Source organism: Eulemur rufifrons, chromosome 19, assembly GCF_041146395.1.
Source record: "Eulemur rufifrons isolate Redbay chromosome 19, OSU_ERuf_1, whole genome shotgun sequence".
Taxonomy (NCBI): domain Eukaryota; kingdom Metazoa; phylum Chordata; class Mammalia; order Primates; family Lemuridae; genus Eulemur; species Eulemur rufifrons.
In genome coordinates this window covers 62,906,544-62,926,038 of record NC_091001.1, presented here as the reverse complement: position 1 = coordinate 62,926,038, position 19,495 = coordinate 62,906,544, and the positions used below count along the sequence as shown (strand labels likewise).

General features: G+C 36.6%; 1 long non-coding RNA gene across 1 annotated transcript in view; it reads right to left on the bottom strand.

Moving 5' to 3' along the window:
• LOC138400119 (uncharacterized) overlaps positions 1-14,626 on the bottom strand; it is a 95,396-nt gene extending 80,770 nt beyond the window's left edge. The window contains exon 1 of the long non-coding RNA XR_011236209.1: positions 14,516-14,626. This is a non-coding gene — a long non-coding RNA (uncharacterized lncRNA). The remainder of the gene's footprint in view (positions 1-14,515) is intronic.
• Positions 14,627-19,495: the final 4,869 nt, after the last annotated feature.

Below are 19,495 nucleotides of genomic sequence, written 5' to 3'. Positions count from 1 at the left end.
TCAAAAGCACAGGGCGATTTGAGGCAGACTTGTTGATCCTAACACAGTGACTAAGGAGACTCTTGTCCTGGCTATTTTAATATCTAAAGTAGTCTATAAGAATGTAAAATCATTGCTTTGTTACTAGCATATTATTATTTTAGCAAGGAAGATGCTTAGCAGACATAACCACCCCAAATAAGGAGCACTTTCACCTTTTACTTTTTCATTTTGATATGAATTTTTAATAATTATATATTATTTTCATAACTAACAGTATACCCTTTTTCAATGTTGTAACTGAATTAGCTTCTAAAGATGTGTCAATAGCTCCTAAACCATTATTATTCCCTAGCCTAAAGAATTCAATTAAATGTATGTACAATATTGAAAACTCAAAGAACTGATCAAAAAAAAAATACTTGAGAATATTCTGTATAATTTGGAGCTGAAAATAAAACTACATAATGTAATACAAATATCCTTCCCTTTACATTTTATAATATGCAATCAAAATACAAACTTTATGTAAGAAGAAACAAATTGATAACACTCCCGACTGAAGACAAAAAAAGAAAAAAAGATGCTTTCTACATGGGGAAAATTTCCCCTATATATATCAACAATAGGAATTAAGAAATGCCTTTCTGAATTGTTCAAATTCTGCTTTGCAAATTGTAATCAAGAAGACTATCAAAAGTAGAGGGTTCTTTTAAATTTTCCAATGGAAAAATATATACTATCATTAAGCTGATAAATGTATGCATTATTTAAAATTAAATGAGTATGACTATCGTTATTTTAAGAAAGAAAAGAGAGGATATGTATATCATGGAAGATACAAATGAATTCTCAGAAAAGGAGCACATATTTTGCTCAGAATGGTTCTGAAAAAAGCTTGTGATTGAGCAGACATATGATTCTAGGTTTTATGCAGTTTTCTTCTGGATGTTGCCTGACACCCGCCTCATGCCTCACCATATGCACCAACCGCAGCCCATCCCAACCTTCCTGATCCTCAGACTTAACCTTCCTCAACCTCATGTCTTTCCCCAGGAGCTGGAGTGCTCTGGTTTAAGGTAAGAATATCCATGTAAAACATCACGAGTTTTCCTTTAAAACTGGAAATTTAATTGTTTCATAAAAAATGGACCTGCAGTCAAAATATCTATATCGGTTATGTAGCTAAAGATGGTAGATTGAACATATGCCTATAATTTTGCTCCCTTCAACTAAAAATGGCAATAAAGACATTTTTTTTTTTGCTTTTAAAGACATAAAATTCCAAAGCATGAATAGAACAGGAGAGGATATAACTTCATAGACCTTTTGGGAAAGGGAGAGCATCTGGTAAATGCAGGAAACCTGAATGTGTTCATAGAATCCTCCAAAGGCTCAGGTGCTCCCGGAAATGGGGTGTTAACATAGGAAAATGGATTAAGAGCAGTTTAAGAAACAATGAGAGACCAGATCCCCTTCTCTAACTCTGTGAGCTGGGCAAATTCTCCCTTATCACCAGACAAAACACTGGTAGTTTATTCTCTGCATATTTATCTTAGGTTGATATTCTTAAACATAAGTGGGATACCAACATTCTCAAACAGCTAAGGAAACCTTATAACATGAATAATCGAAACCAAGAAAACAGGAAAAAAAAAAAAAGCACTCAGAGGCTCAGAGGAAACAAAGACTTAGCAGAAGAAAGAAAACTTGAGAAAAACATAATAATCTTAATGAGAAAAGAGCATTAATAAGATGCTGTACAAAGGAACATTTGAAGAACAAAAGAAAGGTCATGGAATTGAAAATATAAGAGCATAAATTAAAAAAAAAAAAACCTCAATAGATTTCTTAGGAAATAAAATTTAGGAAAAATTTAGGAAATCTCACAGAAAGTAGGGGGAAAAGTAGAAACTAGAAGAGAAAAAATAAGAAAGCTTATGGGTTTGGTTGAGAGTTTTTGTTATTTTCATTAAGAAACAAATATACATGCTTTAAAATGTCAAATTGTACTAAAAGGCTTATAAAAAAAAAATGTTTCAGTTCCCCATCCACTTTTTTCTACTCCCTGCTAATTTCAGAGGCAATCACTTTTTATTCTTTCAGCTGTCTCTTTTGGCATTTACCTAACTTTATATGTTTAAATAATATGTGTATTTTGCTGTGCTTGGATACATCAATGTTGGGCATTATCTAATTACTTCCTATTATGGTAGTTGAGCATTTTGCTCTCTTATCCTCTCATTGCCTCTGCTTTCCCTTCTCTATGATTCCATGTAGCTGCATTCGTTTTTTAGATTAAATCAATATTCAGTTATGTCTATGTAAATATTACTCACAGCTGAGCACTGTATTATGATTACATTTCCTTTCTTATATGTTCAAAGTTAATTATTACCATCTTTTTTACTGAGGTACGATTTATACATCATAAAATGCACCCATCATAAATGTACAATTCAGTGAATTTCGGTAAATTTATAGAGTTATGCAACTATCATCACAACCTAGCTTTGGAACATTTTCATCACTCCAAAAAGCTCCCTTGCACCTGTTTGCAGTCAATCCCCACTTCCACTCCCAGCCCCAGGCAAACACTCATCTGTTTTCCGTCTCTATAAATTTGCCTCTTCTGGAAACTTCATATAAATGGAATCATGCAATATGCAGTCTTTTGTGTCTGGCTTCTTTCACTTAGCATAATATTTTGAGATTCATTATGTTGTAGCATGTATCTGTAGTTTGTTCCTTTTTAACGATGAATAGTATTTTATTTTATGGATATACAACACTTTGTTAATCCATTCACCAGTTGATGGATTGTTTCTACTTTTTGCCTACTATAAATATTGCTGCTGTGAACATATGTGTACAAGTCTTTGAGTGGACTCATGTTTTCATTTTCCTTGGGTTGATATCTAGGCATGGAATTTCTGAGTTGTACAGTAAGTTGATTTTAACTTTTTAAAAAACTGCTAACCTGTTTTCCAAAGTTGCTATCTCATTTTAGATTCACAAAAGCTATGTATGAGAGTTCTAGTTACTCCACATCCTCACCTACACTTGATACTGTCAGTCTTTTTGTTTAAAGCCATTTTAGTGAATATAGAGGAGTATTTCAAATTTGGCTGCTTAAAACAATACATATTTATTATCTCACAGTTTCTGTGGGACAGACGTCCAGGTGGGCTCAGCTGAGTCTTCAGCCTAGGGTTTCACAAGACTGAAATTAAGGTCTTAACAGGACTGTGTTTCCTACTAGAGGCTCTGAGAAAGATTCTTCTTTCAACTCACTCAGGTTGTTGGCCAAATTCAGTTCCCTGTGCTCACAGGACTGACAACTCCATTTCCTAGCCATCATCCAGGAACCAATCTGCTCCTAAAGGCTACCCGAATTCCTTCTCTTACTTTCGACGTGGCCCCCTCGTGCAAAAAGGAGTTGTGTTCCTCTCATAGGTTGAATCTATTTGACTGTATCTTTTCTAGATAGAGAAAAGATCATTTCTATCTTTCTAGTTAGCTCATCTCTTCCTAGCTCATCTCTCTCTCTGTCTCTTCCTTTTAAGGGCCAACATGATTAGATTGAGTCCACCCAGATAATCTGGGATAATATCCCTCTCTTAAAGTCAATAACCTTAATTGCATCAGCAAAAATTTCTTATGCCACAGCAAATAGCATATCCACAGATTTCAAGGATTAGAGCATGGATTGGCGGAGGAGGGTGAATTCTGCCTAAAACACCTACTTTTAATTGGGTTGTCTGTCTCCTTATTAACAAGTTGTAAAAGCGTATTCTGGATACAATTCCTTTAGCAGATCTATCAGGGGCTCACAACCTTTTCTGTCAATAGATAGATAGTAAATATTTTCTGTTTTGTAGGCCATGAAGGATCTACAAAAGGTACCCAAGGAAATGTATCATATTGTCATTACAGAAACATGACGATAGGCCGGGCGCGGTGGCTCACGCCTGTAATCCTGGCACTCTGGGAGGCCGAGGCGGGTGGATCGCTCAAGGTCAGGAGTTCGAGACCAGCTTGAGCAAGAGTGAGACCCCGTCTCTACTAAAAATAGAAAGAAATTATATGGACAACTAAAATATATATATACAAAAAATTAGCCAGGCATGGTGGCGCATGCCTGTAGTCCCAGCTACTCGGGAAGCTGAGGCAGGAGGATCGCTCAAGCCCAGGAGTTTGAGGTTGCTGTGAGTTAGGCTGATGCCACGGCACTCACTCTAGCACGGGCAACAAAGCGAGACTCTGTCTCAAAAAAAAAAAAAAAAAAAGAAAGAAAGAAACATGACGATTATAAGGTTGATGCAATACCCTACAACTGTCCATCCTAACAATACATCAGTGCAAATCTTGCCAAAAAAGAGGTTCAATGTGCAAAGACTAGAATTTTACCAAGGTTGAATTAGTGCTAACACACAACCCTGTCTAAAAGCATCCTCCAGATGTGCTTATCTTAAATGCAAACAAAAGAAGACCCTCACAGCAGACCATGATAAAGCCAGGTATACTGGAAATAACAGAACTGGCTGTGTCTTAGAGAAGAGGAAAAAAGTAAGGCAGTACCTCTGACAAATGATTTTTTTCCATTCCAGAATTGTTGGCCTTCTAATATTCTGAAGTATAATATGGATGAATTGACAATTAATCCTTTTATCTTCAGGATACCATTTGATCCTAATATCCCTCTGTGCAGTCAAGCTCCTAGTTTTTATCCAATATAGCCACACTGATGACATTCGAGAAAATTCCTAGTTTATGAACACCTTTTAAAAATTCTAACAGCTGCCAGGACATATTAAATTATAAAAAGTTCATTTGCTGAGCAAAAGTTCAATTGAACAGAACCATCTTGGTACCTAAGGTGCAGCTAGAGTGCCTGAAATGATAAGCTAGATGTTTATTTTTGCTTCTAGGGTGAAGATAGAAGCTGTACACACAGTGCTGAGCCTCAGTATGTTCTCCACTGGACTACACTGGCATCAAGGGTCCATCTACATCCTCTATGCAGACTGTCTTCTCCAATGAAAATTATTTTATCAAAATCAGGGATAAATGTGTCACCTTTTCAAGAGGTTTTATCAAGAATTGAAGGCAGAATATTAAATTATTTTTGTTTTTAATTTTTTTGAGACAGAGTCTCGCTCTGTTGCCTGGGCTAGAGTACTGTGGTGTCAGCCTAGCTCACAGCAACCTCAAACACCTGGGCTCAAGCGATCCTCCCGCCTCAGCCTCCCAAGGAGCTGGAACTACAGGCATGCGCCACCATGCCCGGCTAATTTTTTCTATTTTTGGTAGAGACTAGGGTCTCACTCTTGCTCAGGCTGGTCTGGAACTCCTGACCTCATGGAATCCTCCCTCCTCTGCCTCCCAAAGTGGTAGGATAACAGGCATGAGCCACCGCACACAGAAATATTAAGTTCTTAATCACACAAGAGGTCATCGTATTTCAGAAAAGTCATAAATGCTTTTTAGAAAGCTAGACACATTTTGTGTTGTTGATGATGGAATGTTTGTTTGCTTATATTTTAAAACGAAAAACACTCTCACAGCCATTTAAAAAGAGCTATTTTTTGGTCTGGCTCACTTGGAAGATAATTGGGTCCATATAAATGAGATAAATCTTTCCCTTTAAGACAAAATTCAATGTGTTGTTGCTATGCCAACCTGAAAACTCAACAGGGCCCATGACCTCCAAATACTTATAAAGTGTTGTGCCAAGCAACAAGATGGACCACAAAGTGGCTAAGGTCTTCCTGGCCTCCATGTCTAAGGCAGCTTTTCCCTTCTTATTAAATATACTCTGTACGTCTCCCTTATACTACTTTTCATTATTGTAATTTTACATTTTAATGGTCTTTTAAAAAAATAGCTTATTGATGTATAGTTAATATATAAAAACTGCACATATTTAATGTATACAATTTGATGAGTTTGGATATATGCCTATACCTGTGAAATCATCACCACAATCAAGATAATAGACATAACCGTCACCTTCAAAATTTTCTTTGTTTCCGCTTGTTTTTTGTTTGTTTTTGTTTTTGTTGTAAGAACACTTAACACGAGATCTACCCTTTTCACAAATTTTAAAGTACACGATACAGCATTGTTGACTCTAGGCACCATGCTGCACAGCAGATCCCTAGAACTAATTTGTCTTGCATAATTGAGGCTTTATACCAACTGAAGAGCTCCTCATTTCCCTCTCCCCCTGATCCCTGGTAACCACTGTGCTAGTCTCTGCTTCTGTGAATTTGGCTAGTTTAGGTTCCTCATATATGTACAATCATGCGGTATTTGTCCTTCTGTGACTGACATTTCACTTAGCACAATGTTCTTCAGGTTCATCCATGTTGTTGCAAATGTCAGAATTTTCTTCTTTTTTAAGGCTGAGTAATATTCTATTGTATATATATGTGCTACATTTTGTTTATCCACTCATTTAATGATGGGATTTTAGGTTGTTTCTATGTCTTTGCTATTGTAAATGATGTTGCAATGAACATGGGAATACAGATATTTTTTTCAAGATCATGATTATAATTATTTTGGGTACATATGCAAAAATGTGATTATTAGATGACATGGTAGATCTATTTTTAATTTTGTGAGGAACCTCCATAATATTTTCTGCTGATTGTAACCAATTTATATTCCCACCAACAGTATACAAGGGTTCCCTTTTCTCCACATTCTCACCAACATTTGTTTTCTTTTTTGTTTTTCTTTTTGTTTTTTTTTTATAGTAGCCATCCTAACTGATGTGAGGTTATATCTCACTGTGGTCTTGATTTGTATTTCCCTAACAAACAGTGATGTTGAGTATATTTTCATATGCCCACTGGCCCTTTGCATGTCTTCAAACATTCCATAGGTTGCTTTTTCATTGTACTGATTGTTTCCTTTGCTGTATAGAAGCTTTCAGTTAGATGTAGACTCATTTGCCTATTTTCATTTTCGTTGCCTGTGCTTTTGGTGTCATATTCAAGAAACCACTGCCAAAAACAATGAATCTGAATTTCTTTATTTGCCAACTATGGTATCTCATGGCCCATAATACTGCCTAGCTTACAACACCTACCCAAAAATGTTTGTTGAATGAATCAAGACATATAGACTCTCATATTTTTAACTAAAAAATAACTTTGAAAAAAAGAAACAAGAAGAATTGAAGCAGGACTATATCTTTCAAATCTCTGAAAGAAATACAAATGAAAAAATATATAGTTCATCCAGTAAAAGGAAGATAATAAGAAAAAGAACAAGAAGAGTAAACTTAGAAAAATAAAACAAAATTTCAAAAGTAGATCAAAATGATTAATTATAACAATTAATGGATATGGATTAAAAATTCCTTATTAAGAAAAACAAAATGTTTAGACTTAGCTTTACAAAATTCAACTAATTATTGTTTGCAAGAAAAACATTTAAAACAAAATTTTTAAAAAACCTTAAGAAAATGAGATGATCAACATTATTTTCAACAAATTTGTTTTAAATGATTTTTAAAGTAGAAACAATGATATTAATATTGACAAGAAAACCACCCAAAGAGGAAAAAGAAAAGCAAATATGGGACAAAGAGGATTAATTTACAAGATTAAAAGGAGATATAAAAGTTAGAAAATTTTGTGCCAGGTTATAAAAACATATAAAGTTAATACTGATAAAAATAGAAGAAATGGACAGAAATAGGATTATAGTGGGATTGTTGATAAACCACTATAAGCATATGTTTCATACTTATAGTGGTTTATAAGCAGAAAGATATAATTGATGACAAATTAATTCAAAAAGCTGAATGACATATATTTTACCTGTGACAAAAGATAAGTAATACTATTTTTTACAATGCCCTTAAAAATATAATTTCATCATTTTCCAGAAACAAAGAAAATCTCAGTATATTTTAAAAAATGGAAATTGTACTGGCCATTTTCTCTAATCATAATGACATAAAACAAAACAAAATACAATATAACTAAAAGTTAATAGTAAAAAATCAGACAAATATTCACAGCCCCTTAGTAATTAAGCAAACAATTCCTTCTAAATAACTTTTGGCTAAACAGGAAACTAAATGCAAAATGACAGACTAATGAGAGAGTAATGAAAAGGAAAATAACATACACAAAAAGATAAGAAATTCAGCCAGAAGCAATATTTGAAAATAAATTGATAGACTCAAAAGCTTGCATTAATTTTAAACATAACAAAAAATAGAATATAGACTGCTGTGGATGGGAGTGGTTTGTCCATGCCAAAACTCATGTTAAAATGTGACCCCAATGTGGCAGTGTGGGGAGGTGGGCTCCAGTGGGAGGTGTTTCGGTCATGTGAGTGGATCTCTTACAAATAGATTAATGGCCCCTGGAAGGGGTGAGAGAGTTCTCATTCTCTTGGGAATGGAATAGATCCTGTGAGAGCGAGGTGCTAAGAAAGAGTGTAGCTTCCTTGGTTTCTCTCTCTTGCTTTGTCTCTTACCATGTGATCTCTTTGCACACATCTGCTCCCCTCCTGCTTTCTGACATGACTAGAAGCAGTGTGAGGCCCTCAGCAGATACAGCTGCACAACCTTGAACTTCTCACCAGAATCATGAACAAAAGAAACCTCTTTTCTATACAAATTATCCAGGATGAGGTATTCTGTCGTAGCAACACAACATGTACTAGACATAGATTAATCAGTTATTTTAAGATATTGTAAAACAAACAACTATAATAATGTTTAAAGTAAGCAAGAAGTAGAAAGCAATGATGGCTATATTTATAAAACAGTGAATTAGAAAATAGAAAGAGAAAACTGATAGATAAAGCCATGTCTAGTTCTTTGAGAAAAATATAATGCAATTATAATCCTTTAATAAATCTAATAAAAAGAGATTGTGACAAATATGGAAGTGATTTTCACAAGTGTATTCCATGTCCAATTCTATGCTAATAAATTTGACAATCTCAATGACAAGGAAGAAATTGAAAATCTAATTCAACTACAAAAAAAACTTTTAAGTTACCACGAAATAACTTCCCCAAAAGACTACAGAATCAGATAATGGATACTTGGATTTATATTATGGATAAATTATTTCAATCTTCTGAGAAATCAATAACTCCCACACAACATAAACTATTTTACAACATAAAAATGAAAGGCTTCCTAGTGTACCAAATAAATTAAGACTTAGTCTAGGGAATAAGAATCTTAGAATTTCCTGCAAAGGTGCCCTTAGATAACCTCTCTCAAACTGAGTTTTCTCTTCTGTAAAAGAAGAGTAGTTAAAGCAGAGACTTCATAAAATTGCTATGAAACTTAAATGAGATAATGCATGTAAACCTCAGCTTAGTAGATTCCCAGGACATATTCTACACTTGATAAAGTTTTTTTTTTTTAATCTAGAATAACCCTGATATAAAAACTTAAAGTCAACTACATGCCAATTTATTAATGAAAATGATGTAAAAATAGAAATAAAATATATGCAATCAAATTCAATAGACCATAAGAGAATAAACAGATATAAGTGCAATGATGATCTAGTATTAGGACATGTGTCAATGCAATGAGTCCAGCTACATCAATACGCCACATAAGAAAAACATATAATCACATTTAAAATCCTACTCCCAATATCCTTTTATTAGTGAGAAAGGAAGGTAAGATATCACCTTAATATTGTCAAAGAAAAACCAGAGCTGGACAGTAGTTAAAACAGTTAAAAACAGATTTTATTCAGGACTGTTAGAAATGAGACCTCAGTATAGAACTGGGCTTGATTCCAAATACAGCATGGGAAAGCAAGAATACGTAGCCAAGGAGCAGGGTGTGAGTCAATGGATGGAAAATTACTAAGAGGAAACAGCAGGGGTAAGGAGGATTCTGGCTAACCCAACTCAACAGGATCCTTGCTGAAGGCAGGCCAGGCTGACCAGACATCACCTGGGGATGGTGGAAGATGAGGAACCCATTAGATATCAAGGGTGATCAGAAATTGAGGGTGGAGGGTTCTGGTTAAACTGACTAATTAGGATTCGTGCTAAAATGAGACAATGCAGAGATGAACACAAAAATCCAAAATTTGAAGGGGACCTAAGTACAGTTTGATCTAGGAGAGAATCTTTGTCAATATAGGAAGCCAACAACGTCTTAATGATAAGACACTAAAACATTGCCATTGAAACCACAAAGAACACATAAATGTCTGCCATATCCAGTTTTCTTCAGGGTAGCAGTGTATCTATCTTTAAAAAAATCTACATTGTCAAGTCTCTAGTACAAGTAAAGGTGGCTATGTGTCAAAGTTCTAGCCAAAAACCTAGATGCAGTAACCCCTAAGCAGAAGTTGCAGAAGGGGAGAGGAGTACAGATGGAGCCTGTTCCCCCTTCTTTCTTCCTGAATGAAACATGGAACTACAGGAGCCACCACGGGAGCATCAGGCCTAAAGCCACACTCTAAGGATTATAGAGCAGAAAAATTCAGGGAGCCTAGCTCCCCAAAGTATCACACAACCACAGTTCTGGACCTGGGAGGCCTTCCTCTAGACTATCAATCTTTTACCCATTGGTCGTCATCAATCCCTTCTTTGTTTAAACCAGTAATTCTGAGTGTGGTCCTCAGACCAGCAGCATCAGTGTCACCTGGGAGCTTGTTAGAAATTCCAATTCTTTGGCCCTGCCCCAGACCTACTGAATCAAAAACTCTAGAGGAGAAGCCCGGCAATCTGGGTTTTACCAAGCCCTCCAGAAGATTCTGATGTTTATTTAAAAGTCTCAGAGCCTCTGGTCTAAGCTACTGTCTTTCAGATCTCTCTAAAAGTCAAATGCAATTCTAACTAAAAATGTATTCTACTGATGAGCATGCTAAGTCTTTCAGAAAAGACAAAATCAAACCAGATCTTCCCTTCATACACAAAATTGAACTTCAGATGGATTTAAGGTTTTATATGTATATATATTTTTTGTGTGTATGTGTTTGTGTATATAAACACACATATGTATATGTGTGTGTGTGTGTGTGTGTGTGTATGTATATGTATCTCTGGAAAAAGGGAAATTTTGTGGCTTTTCTTTGTCCTTGAGTTATGGAAAGATAATATAAGCATAAGAGGAAGGAAAACAAGTCTTAAACAAAAATGCCAATACATTTAACTATCTGAAGATGTAGATTAAATTTTAAAGCAACACTACCCAAAATATAATCAAATTTAAAAGGCAAATGACACATTTATACCTTTTTTTTTTGGAAATAAAACAAAGAATTGACAGGGTTTTTTTCTTTTTTTTTTTTTAAGACAGAGTCTCACTCTGTTGCCCAGGCTAGAGTGCCATGGCGTCAGCCTAGCTCACAGCAACCTCAAACTCCTGGGCTCAAGTGATCCTCCTGCCTCAGCCTCCTGAGTAGCTGGGACTACAGGCATGTGCCACCATGCCTGGCTAATTTTTTTTATATATATTTTTAGTTGTCTGGCTAATTTCTTTCTATTTTTAGTAGAGACGGGTCTTGCTCTTGTTCAGGCTGGTCTCAAACTCCTGACCTTGAGCAATCCTCTCGCCTCAGCCTCCCAGAGTGCTAGGATTACAGGCGTGAGCCACCACATCCAGCAGAATTGACAGTTTTCTAATAAATAGTAGTATAAATAACTAAAATGTTTCAGTAACAAATGAAAATGTGCATCACCTAATGTGGTATTAAATAAAAGCAAGCTACACGTTAATATATACCACACACATATGAGTGTGTGTATATACATACCCACACACAACCCTATTCATATCCAAAAGTAAACATTTCAATATTAACTGTAGCTATCTCTGAATTATGTTATTTGACTAAATCTTATTTTTTTATTTTTCTGTGACTCCCAAATTTTCTGCAATGAATATGGATGGCTTTTAAAATCAGGAAAAAAAGCACAAAATATTATTGTCATGTCGAAAGGAAAAAAAAATTGTTTTCCTCTCTGTTCCCACACAAAATACTCTGTGGCCAGATGTGTGGGGGTTTCTCCTCAAACACCAAGCAATTCTCCAGCAGACACCAATTGGGTCTCCTATAATTCAATTCAATTCAGGTTCCACAGGTTAAGGGCTCCTGTCCCACAAGACTGTCCCCCCAACTTGAAACACCAACCATAAGTCCCAGGTTGTGACCTGAGCTTCTCATGACCGGCTTAAATTGGAGTTTCCACAACTCCCTTCTTGGGTTCAATAATTTGTTAGTGTGGCTCATAGAACTCAGCAGGACACTTTATTTAAGTTTCTAGGTTTAATATAAAAGATATAAACAATGCAGATGAACAGCAAGATAAAGTGACAGATAGTGCCAAGTATTGCAGGAGGCAGGCGGGGTGGGGAATGGAGCTTCCTTGCCCTTTCAAGGTATAGCACCCTCCCAGCACCTCCACGTGTTCAGCAACCTGGAAGCTCATCAAATTTTTTTGTCCAAGAGTTTTTATAGAGTTTAATTTCCAGTCTCAACCCCTATCTTCCTGGAAGTTGGTAAGTGGAGCTGAAATGTCCAGCCCTCTAATCCTCTAATCACTAGGTCTTTCTGGTGACTGGCCCCATCCTGAGGCTGTCTAGGGGCCCCACCCTAAGCTATCTCATTAGCATAAACACAGGTTTGATCTTAAAGGAGCCATTAGGAATAACAAAAGACATGCTTATCACTCTGGAAATTTTAAGGGTTTTAGGTGCTCTAATGGGAACCAAGTACAAAGGCCAAACATGTTTCATACTATACCACACATAGATACCAAAAATAGGCATAAGAATAGATACCATGTGAGGACTGAAGGGTACAATTGCTAAAAATGGACCTCCAAAAGATCTTACATAAAATTTCAGAATGGAATAACTGAGATTTGCAATTTTTAAAATAATCACTCTACTGTACCAAATATGCTCCCTGCAATGGATACAGCTTCTTCCTAATTTTCTGGAGTTGGAAGCTTATCCCAACCAAATTTCATGTTTTCCTTTTTTGCAATGATTAATATTATGTGTCAACCCAATTTCACTTTTGACCTCACCAACACTTCTAGCCTCACAGGTCCTACACTGTCCGGGAGAGCACAATGCCTTTATAAGTATGAACTAAAATAAAATCTTAAGCTTCCCTCAGCCCCTAGCTCACTACATGGACCCCTTCTTGGCCAAGGCGACCCCAGAAATATGCAAAAGTTTAGTTGCTGGCCATGAGAAGGGAGGTCAGACAAACCTCATCATACCCCCCTCTCTTCTTGGCGATATCCTTTGTAACTCATTAACAGACCTAAGGCTATACAAGACAAAGCTTAACCCACACCTGCAGGTCATCCACTTAATTAACAGATCACTTGAGTCTGGGTATATGTCCAGTATATACCCAGTGGCTTGTCTCTGATTAACAGACTTCCTTATCTTAAAACATTCCAAGCCTTGAGACAAAGCTTCATTTCTTTCACCAATTACAAATCACAGAATCTTTAAACCCACCTATAACCTGTAATGCCCCACTTTGATATGTTCTGCCTTTTTGGGCCAAACCAATGTACACCTACCATTCATTGACTTATGACCTATATGTAATTCTTATCTCTCTGAAATGTATAAAACCAAACTGTAACCCAGCCATGGTGAGATCATTTGCTTAAGGTTCCTTGGGTGTGGCTCTTCGGGTCATGATCGCACATATTTGGCTCAGAATAAACCTCTATAAATTATTTTACAGAGTTTGGGCTCTTTTCCATGGACATAAGTGTGCCCAGAACAATAGTATGGCAGCCTCACATAGAACGGGCTCTATTACAGAAAGAAACCAGGAACCATTGCCATCCTTTATCTCATCCTCTCTCTGGCTGTCTAGTTTCCCATCCTGACTTACTTACTCTCTGTCCATTTTCAAGTGTGTGCCTCCAGTTTGTCACCATTCACTCTTATTTTTCAATATTCAAGCTTCACCTCTCTGGATTTAATCCCTACTGATATGGGATCTCCATGGGCTTATCATATCACCATGGCCAAGCCCAGAAACTCCCATGATTACACACTGCTCTCAGGGGCAGTTCTTATATCGGACAAAGCTAGAGCCATAAGTTCCAGCAAGTAGAGTTCTGGTAAATGGTTAACAGTCAGCTCCCCCAATGAAAAAAAAATTAATATAGATATAGATGTACGGCTGGTGGCAGGCACCCCTCCCCTCCCTAATGAAAAAAAGAAGAAGCCCACGAGACCTGCCGAAAACAATGCCTGCAAGGCACAGCTAAGTTAAAGAATAGCCACACTTGGATGGTTACCCTGATAAGGGTCTCAAGGTTCCTGTAATCCATACATACCACCAGCCCCTCCTAGTTCTCAATACCCACCCTAAAACCATAACGGAACTGAAAAACCCCCATCCCCCAGCTCTAAAACATATATAAACCCACACAAAACTTCTGGGCAGTGAGACTTCTCAGGACCCGTGACCCTCGCCCAGGCCCCTCTCTTGGGACCCGTTACCCTCGCCCGGGAGCACTCCAATAAAGCCTCTTTGCTTACCCCTTTCAACTCTGTTCGTCTTTCTTTCTCTGGTGCCGACCATCCAAAAACCTTATAGTAGATATAGCTGCTACCGAAAGAGGCCACATTAGAAGAATGAGGACAAGTGGCTTGGGGAAAAGGAAAGAGAAATATATTAATTGGCCTGAGAATAGCAGACTCTTGTCTTAAAGTACCATTGTCCAATCTACAAGCAGAAATACAGAGCTTTTAAAGGGAGGGTTTTCAGCTTCAGGCTATTACTGTTTAACTATAGTTGATGGTTCTGACCCACCCATTCTATCTCCACGAAGATAATCTCATGACTGACCTCATGACCTCTACCCGTACAATTCATGAGCCATCTCCTATGGTACAAAGAACAAAGGACACTTCCCTGCCCCTCTGATTACTGGCATTGGACAGGGATGCAGGTTTGAATTCCCAGAAAGAGTGTGGGGAAGGGAGTTTTAAAGAGACAACTTGTAAAACATTTTACTCTTTTTCAGGCAGTTCCCTCTGTTACATAGCTAGATAGATACACATGTACATTTATTATAAATTTGTACTGATATGAAAGATGCTTAGCCCAGGCACAGTCGCTCATGCCTGTAATCCTAGCACTCTGGGAGGCCGAGGTGAGAGGATTGTTTCATTTCAGGAGTTCAAGACCAGCCTGAGCAAGAGCAAGACCCCATCTCTACAAAAAAAAAAAAAAAAAAAAAGGAAAGAAATTAACCAGACAACTAAAAATATATAGAAAAATTAGCCAGGCATGGTGGTGCATGCCTGTAGTCCCAGCTATTCGGGAGGCTGAGGCAGGAGGATTGCTTGAGCCCAGGAGTTTGAGGATACTGTGTGCTAGGCTGACGCCACGGCACTCTAGCCAGGGCAACAGAGCAAGACTCTGTCTCAAAAAAAAAAAAAAAAAAAAAGAAAGAAAGAAAGAAAGAAAGAAAGATGCTTAGCATGCAATTTGGAAATAATAAAATACACAATATTCTTTACCATGAATTTTATATAGCTAATTGAATCTCACAGAATGCTTTTGTTGATTTTTATTAACTCCCATTCACTGCCAACCTATGGCTGCAATTGATGAGTGAGAGTATAGTTCTGACATGAATGTTGGTTGATATATTTCTTTACATTAATAAGAAAGTGAAACAATGAAGATATATATAGGAACATCAATAGTTTGTCAATGATCTGAGTGACTTCTTTGCTTCATGAGAGAATTCTTTTTAAATTCTTTTTATTTCCTCATTTTTTGTATTATCACACTAGACTGGTTATAGTCAAAACATACTTTTAAGTCTAATTTGCATTTTCTGTATCACATGCTAAGGTCTAGACAATCAACAAACAATAAATCAAGCCTTGGTTTTGTAGTGCTCACCAGTTCCCTGGTGCAAATATTCGCATCGTGGCTAATTTCAAGCTGCCAAGGTGACACTGCTGAATAGAGAGCTGAGAAAATACGTGGAATGACAGCAGCAGACCAGTGTAGAGAATTTCTCCCATAAAGGGACAAGAGACACAAAGAAACTCAAAAGCACAGATATTAGCAAAATGTAATAAAATAATTAGGAAGTGGTACATATTGAGTATTTATAAACTTTCTTTTTAATACCATTTATTGAGTTGAAGTTTATATAAATTCATTGTTAATATTTTTTTAAATTTTTGAAATCTTTTTTCATGAGCAAACCACTGGCCCTAGCTCCCCTATGTTCCCCTGGAAAAGTGGATTCCAACATTATTTAAATACTCATGAAGAGAAGTATGTAATACATACATTTGTGAGTAACCCAAGCATCTTCCATCTTGCTAATGTGCTCTTCTAAGAAAAAGATAAATATTGCAGAGCATTAGGGAAATGTCCTGGAAATTTGGGTCATCTTGGCTGCATCAGGCCAACCCCATACAAGCAGTAGGTCCCTACCAGAGGCTTGGGCTCTGGCTCTCATAGCTCAGCCCAAACATTTATAAGAGGCTAATGTTCTAATGAGTGCGATGCACACTGTCTAGGGGATGGACACGTTTGAAGCTCTGACTCGGGGAGACGGGGGGGGGGGTAAGGGCAATATACATAACCTAAACTTTTGTAACCCCACAATATGCTGAGATAATAATAATAAAAAAAAGAGGCTAATGTTCATGAAGGGAGTCCATGGTAGGACTGAATGATCATGGAACATCAGGTTGGGGTTGTCTTGTTATAATGGACTCATGGAGCACAAAGCCAAAAAAGGTTCCTCTCCACCTTGACTGTGCTGTATCTTATTCTTATACACAGGACTAGGTTCTGGTCAGGTAGGAACAACAGTTAAAAATAATCATCATTTCCTGAGTACTTATTCTATACCAGGCACCAGGCTAAATGCTATACATACATCATTTCTTTAATTCTTAAAGCAACCCTGGGTAGTAAGGATTATTTTTCACGTTTATAATTAAAAAAAAAAAAAAAACAGAGACACAGAGTAATTAGCAAATTTGCCCAAGATCACACAGACAGCAAGTGGATTTGAACCAGCCAATACCTCCAAAACTAATGCTTTGCTATACCAGCTTCTTCTCAAGTCTGAAGATCCACAGTCCTTGAGAACTCACTGATAAAACTCTGGATGCTGGTTCATTCATTCCTCAACATTCCTTATTGATCCATTAGTTAAATGCACCTGGTATCCACCTTTTATCCAGATGAAATTGTTAACAGCATACCTTTTACTGTCAGAAGTGTCCTAGTTTGGGTGTTAAATCATATGTTCCCCTACATATAGAAGAATCTGTTCTGTGTGTGAGGAGGAATTGAGGCAAGTTATGTCTCTGCCATGTGATTCTAGTAGGCCCAAAATAGCAGCAGTACAAAACCAGCATCTACTCTGTTCATCTCCAACCAAATCTCCAGGGGACCATTGTATTCATGTGCATGTATAGAGGGGAAACTGGATTTTCCAAACACAATTCCAGTAATTAAAATGTGGGGTCGTGCCCTTTGACCTTTGCCATTGCCTTCACTGATTTCAACCACCTAAACATCATATTGAATGAATGACTCCATCAGACCCAACCTCCTGTGAAGACCTAATCCTGACGGTCCTGAATGCATTTCAGAGCAACTATCTCTATACCAATCTTGAAAATTACAAGGTTTCACATCTAGGAAACCCAGTGATGCCTGCAAAAGGGGCAGCCCTCAAATGATAAAGATTCTCTGAAGCTTCTGGGATGTGAGGTCAACTACACTCAGTTTACAGTGGACTTCGCAAACCAATCCACAGTGTAGTGAGATTATTAAAAATAACTCAAAGGAAGGAAAAAAGATGTGCAAATAAACTAAAATTTGGATAACCTTTAGGGGAAACATATAAAAAATATTGTGGGAAAACAAACAAAAAGTATTTTATTCAATTATTTGTAGATTAGTTACTATTCTTAAAGCATATGCAAATTAAAGTCCCTCTTCTTGTGAATGTATCAAGCAAAACCTAAGCTTAAAAAGATATGAACACAAATAATTTACCTTTAAATCTTTAATATTGTATAATCTCTTTCAGTGTAGATGAACAATGTCTTAAGAAAAATCATTTATCATGCTAATAGCAAAGTCTTCACAACTTTAAACTATATTCCATGTAGTCTTAATTAAATCCAGATCTTCAAACATAGGCCAGTTCTTCCAATACCAGTGAAAAAAACCATCTATAGACTATATAAGAGTAATGTTTTTGGTCTTTCCTAACAGGAAAGCTATGTTTTCCACTCTTAAAAAAAAAAAAAAAAAAAGCTTATTACTGTTTTTTTTTAACAAGGGTTAAAAAAAAAAATTCACAAAATATCAGCCTAAACAGAAAACCCATTTCTCTTTCCAACATCGCCTGCAGCAGTAACACAGGTCAGCCGGCTCTCATGTGTGCTTGCCTCTGTGTGTGTGTGTGTGTGTGTGTGTGTATACTATATATGTGTTATATTGCTCTTTTTCCTGGAAGATTTTTCATTTCTCTCTTGCTAACATTGTTTTAATTCTTTAAGCATTAATACAATCTGGGATTGATTGATGTGTATTAATACTTTAAACATAAGGGATAGCTCATAATGATAGTAAGTTGCAATCTTAAGAGCACTTAGAAATTAAAGAATTAACACTACGGTCAAGTCACAAAGTAGATACTGCCACACAAATTTTTAAACTAATTACTTTGCCATATTATCTTTAATCTTTTTGCTATTGATGTACTTATATTGGGCTGGAATAAATATCAACTTTTTTGTTTTTACCAATATGATCTTAAGGAAAACTTAAGAATTATGATTATACTATAAACCTTCAGCCAAGCGGGGACATCTGGTTTACTTTTATGTCTTGGCATTCATAAGAAAACAGAAACTATTAATATACATGAAGTTATGTGAAATCTTCCATTCTCATTAATGGCTTCTTTCTAAAGTATGTAAATATTATCTTTATTAATATTAGGATAATTTTTAATAACTTTTCCCAAACCTGACCTCAAAATGTTTTGTAACATAAGACAGAAGGGAATATGAAATGGCTTTAACAAACAATGGAATAATAAGCATCGATTGCAAACCTCTGTAACAGTCAGCACTGTACCAAGAGCCCAGTATACAACATGGGCCCTGCCAACCCCAGATTTAGGGATCCTGTCAGGAAAACAAGATTTGCACACCTCCAATAATTACTGAGAAATGTAAGATAATATAATCAAGTGTTAAATTATATAGAACAGACCAAAGGTAAGGTGAGAATCCAGAAAAAAGAGGCATTAATCATTGTGGGCAAAAATTATTAGGGAACGTTCCTGCAGAGGGTCACCTGTCCAGCTGGTTGTGGTTGTGAATGGCCTAGGATCTTGTCACCCTGCAGATTTTGAATCAGCAGGTCTATGACAGGCCCAAGGTTCTGCATTTCTAACCAGCTCCTGGGTGATGCCGGAGTTGGTCTTTGACATGCTATACTTTGAATAGCAGGAA